This window comes from Siniperca chuatsi, linkage group LG19, assembly GCF_020085105.1.
Source record: "Siniperca chuatsi isolate FFG_IHB_CAS linkage group LG19, ASM2008510v1, whole genome shotgun sequence".
Taxonomy (NCBI): domain Eukaryota; kingdom Metazoa; phylum Chordata; class Actinopteri; order Centrarchiformes; family Sinipercidae; genus Siniperca; species Siniperca chuatsi.
The window spans coordinates 8,384,876-8,392,410 of record NC_058060.1 but is presented as its reverse complement, the minus strand read 5'-3'; positions in this window follow the sequence as shown (position 1 = coordinate 8,392,410).

Sequence of the window (7,535 nt, the reverse complement as noted above, 5' to 3'; positions counted from 1 at the left end):
TTTCTTTTCTTATTTATCATTTTCTTCTATATCAATGTTTCAAACCAGCTCTGGAAGGATTGCAGGGAAGGGTGGTTACTCGGAGGTGATATAAGTAACTGTCCTCTGTACAATGAAAATAATCATTAATGAAAAATCTATACGTGTAATTCCTGTCAGATATCTCACTCATTTGTGTTTTGAACTTGTTTTGTAGAACCACACGTGTTTTGAACAGCAGATATTTTGACATGACATAGATTGCTGGAAAAGCACAGGTGTCATTTATAATAATCCCAAATTGATATAGTTTCTTATGAGTGAAATTTTGATTGTATACACTACAGTCATCTAACATGAGGTATTGCGCTATGCAACACATCTGGCACAGTGTCCAGTATATTTTAAGTTGTAGATTTTTCATACATGCTAACATTATTAATATCTGTACAGTAATGTAATAGTGCAGCTGGCAAAAAGCAGGAATTTCATATATGCTAACGTTAATGTTAATTTTTTTATGCTAACGTCACTTGTGTTAGGGGGGCTTGAGTGCTTCTAACCAGTGCTGCTGATGGTTTGGGATCTACTCGTAGTGTGTTTGTCACTACCTGCAGTCTGGGTTAGCATCATCACTGCTGCTAGCTTCCTGGTCTTACAGGGATTCCAATGTGTCATGTTAGCTAGCCAGATCTGATAGATGTCTATCAAAGTGTGGCGAAAAAGTTTTGTTCATGTGAGAATGAGTTCCATGTACAAACTCACCTCTAAACAGTAATTTTACTGGTTTCTAGCAAGTTGCTCTATATGTAAACACAATGTCTATATTGAAGCAATGAGTTTTCTACCCCTGCTGTGCATGATTGTTTGACACTTAACTAAAAATGTCTGTTGTGGAAAAGGCCAATTGGTTTTGAGACTCAGCACGTCTGTGTTCTGTGAGTCAATTGCTTTTCTTTTCACTGCTTTGACACAGAATACATACATTTTCTAAACCCATGACCCCACTTCAATTTAAATTAGCTACTGCTAAAACTGTGCTTATAATTTCCCAATGTCTGTATGCTGGGTACAGAAGTGTTTTATGGGCAAACCTAATAGAAACATCAGGATAGTTATAATACAAATATGATACAAAAACTGACACATTGTGCAATGCTTTAAAAATCCTCACATACATGACATCAGCCACAGCTGATTTCACAGGTGGAAACTTCTTCTGCTTACTGTGCATTAAACCCTTTACACACAGCTGCTGAGTGAAATTATAATTGTAATGTTACTATATTAAAAGGACTGTGATGTTTTGTTTCCTTTGATATTTTGAGAAGTTTGCAACAATGTACATTGTCCTCCACATTACAAAGCAGTAAAAAAAACTAAAATACTCTGAAGCAATGTCTTTGGTATTTTCATGCAGTGTCAGCATGTTACAGTCCATGTAAGCAAAAAACAAAGAAACTTAGTGTCTATATATACATTTTATACAGTCAACCACATAATCACAAAAGGCTCACTGCACTACTGATAAATGTTTTCAGCATTTTCTGGATCAGTGTGTATCACTAAAAGAGATGGCTGTATCTCCTGTTTCAAATATTTTGAGAGTCGGATTGCATTTTAGGAATGAAATCAACCCATTATATTAACAGCACTCTACTGCTGAGAATTATATTACAGTAACAGCTTTTAAACATGAACCTAGTTTTTTATAATGCCTGTGTCCAGCTGTGAAAATCTGTTAGTAAAGGTTGTTATTGCTACAGCAGGGGTAAAATTCTGGAATATAAGTAGTTAAATGTGTGTGTGTGTGTGTGTGTGTGTGTGTGTGTGTGTGTGAGAGTGACATGTTGTAGGGAAGCAGACAGGAACACCAGGTGCTGACAACCGGAGAACTGTGATTGTTCCAGAAGCTTCTCCAACAAGAAGTCACAGCAGATGCCGGAGATGACAGAGCGGTCCAGGAGCACAGTGACAGACTTCAGCGCACATCAAGACCCAGCTGCAGCACACTGCACCCGACGTTGTATCTGCAAGCTGTGCTGTTCAGCACCATGCAAGCACAAATCTGTGCTGACCGCCCTGCAGAGAGAACTTCTTGTACTTTAAGACCCCCTCCAGAAATGTTTTAAGACATATGAAAATGCTCTGCTTTGAAGAATAATTCTGTCTGATGTAGTTCTTCCACAAAAAAATTCAATTACCTCGTTAAAAAATATTAAAATTACATCCACTCCTTCTCCGTTATTGAAAAAAAAAAAATCCAGAATCTATAAATATACAAATATTGTACATTTCAGGTTTAACTGCTGGACACAAGATGTCTCCTTCTTCACTGAAAAGTCCATTCTCAGTTTATATACTGGAAGTTTCAAGTTTTCACATCACACTTGTGTAACCTCCAAACTTGTGATGTCACAAAACCCTGGTCTGACATGCACGTGTTGAACTCAGATTTAAGGTGAGCGCAGAGAAACTTGCCCCTTTATGAAATGTGAGATGTAAAAACAGCTTTCTAGTGTCAAACTCTGCACACACATCATTCTGCAAAGGTCAAACATCTGAGGGAAGTAACACACTTTTGAGTGGAGGGGGACTTTAAATAAATAAAAGCATTTATCGTTTTCTTGCAAACCTTTAGAGAGAAATAGAAAACCATTTGGTAACATTTTATTTGTGTTCTTTTTTTTTATTCTCATTCATCTAATTCAATTTTCAACCAAGTTTTACACAGAAAGAAAGATGAATCAGCTTAGAATATAAAATACAGAATTAACAGATTATATGGAAAAGCCATCACGCCTGTCAAAAACATAACGCTTTGTATCTTTTAAGACCAAAAAACACTTCTGGGATTAGGAGGAATCAGTGCCATTCTGTTACCTTTCGGTGAGGTTATACTACTCTCTAGTGGTTACCTGACGCTATTGCAGCAATACAAAAGTGTTGGTATGAAATGAACTCAAAGCCTTTATGCCTTTTCACAGACTTTTCTCCATATATTCCCAAAATAACAAAAAAATTTGCTGCCAAAAAACAATATTTTCAAATATACTTGAGCTCAGACAACCATGACTGCCCTAAAATGTGCTTTTCTTGGCCATGGAATGGAACTATTTAGATTTTCTTCAAATAAAGAAGTAATCTGAATTTTAGCAGTGAATTTTCTGCACCCTTCCCTGTTTTCCTTCGGCTGGAGTTGTGAAAACCTTAAAGTGAAAAAGGCTACATTCAGCATCCGGCAGCTTCACCCATTATCGTGTCCTAATAGCTTGCTCAATGGTGCAGCATGTTATGTGGGTTCACTGGTCAACCAAGACACACGCCATTAGCCCGAGCAAACGTTGCCTTGCAATGCTACACAAAGCACACCTTATTTGTATCACATTAGCTCTTTGATGTGGCATAGCATATTATATCAACAGCTGCAATTTATCAAACAATTTTGGCACTGATTTGCTTCACTACCAGCAATACCACCATCACCCATCTTCAATTCTTTCCCGTGGTCCTCTATGAGAAGCTGCAGCAGCAAATAAATTAAACATGTGTCATTGAGCATGCTAAATGGCTTGCAACACATAATCATCTAAATAATTATGAGGCTGCCATTAAAGTGAGCTAGATGGATGACACATGAGGCGTTATGGAAAAACTGGAGGTAATGGTGCAAGATTTGATGTGGGAGAAAAGGGGAGATGGTGGGGGGGATAAAAAGGAAATGCAGTTTTCCGTGCGATTCTTTCCGTCAGTCTTTTCTTCTTGCTGTTAAAATCCCAGATTTAAAGTGCTGAGGGACAATGGGGTGATTAGCCCAATCAGAAAAAGCAGTGTGGCTGTGGCACCGCTCACAGCCGTCTTTTTGTCCTCCCACATTTCATTAATCAGTAACCTGAGGCCCCCCGAAATCAGTTCAGCAGATTGGCAGCTCACTCATTTGTTCCCATGTGGCAATCAGAGAGGAAAAGAAATCAGTTCACAACCTTTACGCTATTACCTGCCATTATAAACCATCTCTTTGTATTCGTTTTGTTACTTTTCCCAACATTTTTTTTCCTCTTCACTGTGACTTGCAGCTGATACCAAATGTGACCTCTATTAACCCTCAGACAAGGCATTTTTTTGTGCCTGTTGGTAACAATACTCTCAATTTAATCTGCCTGTTAAAGATGAAAAGAAATAAAAAAAACACAATAATGCTTATTTTTAATAATCCGCATGTTTAAATACACATACACGTACAGTTTGTTCCCTGCATTTTAAAATCGCCACTAAGCATCTCATAGTACAATATTTTGAATGGGCGTCATGTATGGTGCATCACATCACCAGACATGAATGACAAGCGTAATGATATTCTGTTCATGGACGATAATGTTCACGGCTCTCCACTTTTTGCACACCATTACCTCACAATGTCTGTGTACGTAACTTGATCCCACTCTAATGTAGAAGACAGAAATAAACTGTAAATAATCTAAACTGCACTCTTTAAATGGAGACAGAAACATACATATTCCTGTGTCATATGCAACATAAATCACACGCAAATCGTCATACGCAGTAGTACATTTGATCATAAATCATAAACAATTACAGAGCTGAAAACATGTACTTTCACTCAGAAACTTTGTTGTGCATAAGCAATATTATTTATTTTCTCACATAGACCACAATAATGTATCATTTATATCATTTTTTCAGCAGTATAGATGAGCAGTTTGAAAAACTTGCTCCATGTGGTTCAGCTATGAGGCAGCAGTTCCTCTCCTGGGACGGATAAAGATTGAGCTCCCATCATTTAGGACACAACATCTGCTAAAACCTTATCCCAGCAAAAAGGACCAATATGAATGAATGAACGAGCCAATAAACAAACAATCAGTGTTAGCCCATATTGCACAAACCTGCTCAAATTGGGACCTGATTTCCCCTGGGATACAGCTAGCAACTGAGCAATGCAATACGGTTTTTGGTGTAAAATTACAAGCGGCAAATGTAATTTGACAGAGAGTGAGGTCCTCCTGAAGGGACGGACCACCGCTGGGATATGAGATGGTGTCATGAGTGACCTCTGCTGGGAGGGAATGGTTACAATCGGCCTCATAGGTTTCACTAATGCCTGATAATGTTTAGGATTAGATGCTATATTGGCATTTCAGCTGCTGATATATTAGATATCATATAAGCTGATTAACATTGTTCAGCTTTGATACAGTATAATGGAGGGTCTTCTCTGCCCTGCTATAGAAAAAAACACTACTGTATAATACTGCAGTCTTTAGCCATGCTAGTGGCATGGCTCTGTGGATGGTCTGTCAGTCCACCACTTTGGCCAAGACTGAAATATCTCAACAACTATTGGATGGATTGTCCTCTCAAGATGAATTGTAATAACTTTGGTGGTTCATTGGGTCGCCATCTTATACAGCAACATAAGAATTCAATATCTGCTGTTAATGAAAACTTTCCATTTGCCGTTATAAAGACCCAGAGTCTGGTAGGTCCTTCTTGGAAAAATTAAATTACATAAAAGCAGTGCTGCATTTCACTGTGTAGTTTGAATAAGAAATAGCTTAGAATAAAAAGCAACGTGCACGCTGAAAGAAACTCAAATTTCATCTACAGATACCCCAAGGAAAACCCCTCTGAGAATTGCAGAGCAAAAACACCTCAGCAATGGCTGCAATTATGGAGACCCCCCCCCCCACTAAAACCAGACAGATGTAATAGTTTAAAATAATAACTTGATAGAAAAGTCAAGGATTGGTTTTTTGCTGCTGCCTTTTTTTTTTTTTTTTGTCCTTTCTGCTGGTTTTCCAACACACCTGTCTCTCAAGACTTCCATGTAAGAGCTGCACTGGCTTTTAAAAAGCTGCCTTTCATAGAGTCTCATGGCCGGGGGGGCGGGGGGGCCTTTACCTATCTGCAGGCTACCACGGCATTTCAACTCAGATGTCACATTTGCGGCATTTGCCCCTGATAGTCTTTCGACACACCGTTAAATCTCGCCAACATCAGACCCACAGACGAGAACACATTCATTTCCCTTCAGTGCAGTTTATTCAACCATTCTCTTCAGATTCAGTATCATTTCCATTACAGGCGTCTAGGATGAAGCTAACAGGCAGAGACAAAGGCTCAGGTTCCCATGTGAGCCAGCTCTTTAAATACACAGGTCTATTTACTGTACAGGTAACATGTGAGAACAACGCTGATGGCGTTGGCAACGCGCCAGCAAATAGAGCTCTCCCTGGGTTGTTTACATCTCTATGCATGAGAGATAATACTGCTGTTTCTCATGCTTTTCTGAGTGTTTACTTTAATTGGAAGCTTAGAAGCTCTACCTTTCACTTAATGCTGTAATGCGTACTTACAGTAAGCTATAATCATGTAAACTTGCATGCAGTATGTTGCTGCTGCATACATAAAAACTAAAACATTGTACATATGCTTCGTATTTAAGCTATATTCATTTGTCACAAGGATTAGAAATTCCTCTGCATACTGCTGAGTTTACAGCCGTTCTCAGATGACACACTGTACTGTAGCAGATGACATCATTTAACAGATACGGAGCTTTCAAGGCAAAAATTGACGAGCACGGATCAAATACAAAATGAAGAGGCTCTGCTCGAGTTTCCAGCTGGCAGCGTCATTTCTGCAGTTTCCAGCAAAGCCATCTTCTCAGCAACCCCATTGAGTGAAACCGTATGATTGCTGTAACCGCCTGAGGGGAGGGAGGCTCGCTAATGTAAAGGAAGCAATTCCCTCTCCCAGAAGAAAGAGAGATAAAAAAGAAGCACAAGGAAGAGTGAAGTAGCATTTGAGGATAATGGAGAACTTTATCATTTGTGATGTGGAAACTTTACTGATCTTTTACATTTTTCATTAGCAGATTTTTACTAAAACAATGCACAAATGTTATTTGTGACACAAAGAAATTATATATGGTGATTATGCAGTCATCACACAACACAGAAACTACTTCTTGGACGCATAATTGCTATTTACAACATAGTCCTCACACTCAGTACAGATATAGACATACTGTATGTCCATAACCACTGCCACTCCCCTTACTTACATTGCTTACACGTCCCTGTGTATCCATGTATGAATAAGACTTCTAGATATTCCAAATGAACGATGAAGCCAAATATATTTCACTGTGGTTGGTCCTCTGTCTAATTAAGACTTCTCTCTGGATGACATGCTGGACAGACTGTTCCCAGCTCACCAGACACGCAAAGGCTGCTGGAATTATAGTATTCAAACGAAAGGGTGACTTTGAAATGTCTTGATTTTCAAATTATGATTATACCCCAGGTTTGCTGAACTCCCCTTTTCAGTGGAGTTTCAGTGTGAGGAAAAACACCTTGAAAGGTTTTGAAACTTGTTTAGATGTGTCATCCATGTGAATATGGACACTGCGTGTTTATAATACAAAGAAGACGTGAATTGAAACCTGCTTGGTCCTTTTATTTGGAAACACGTATGCCCCACCCCTCTCAGAAGGAAAAAAAACATAATAAGCCACATAAGTGTAAGTTAAA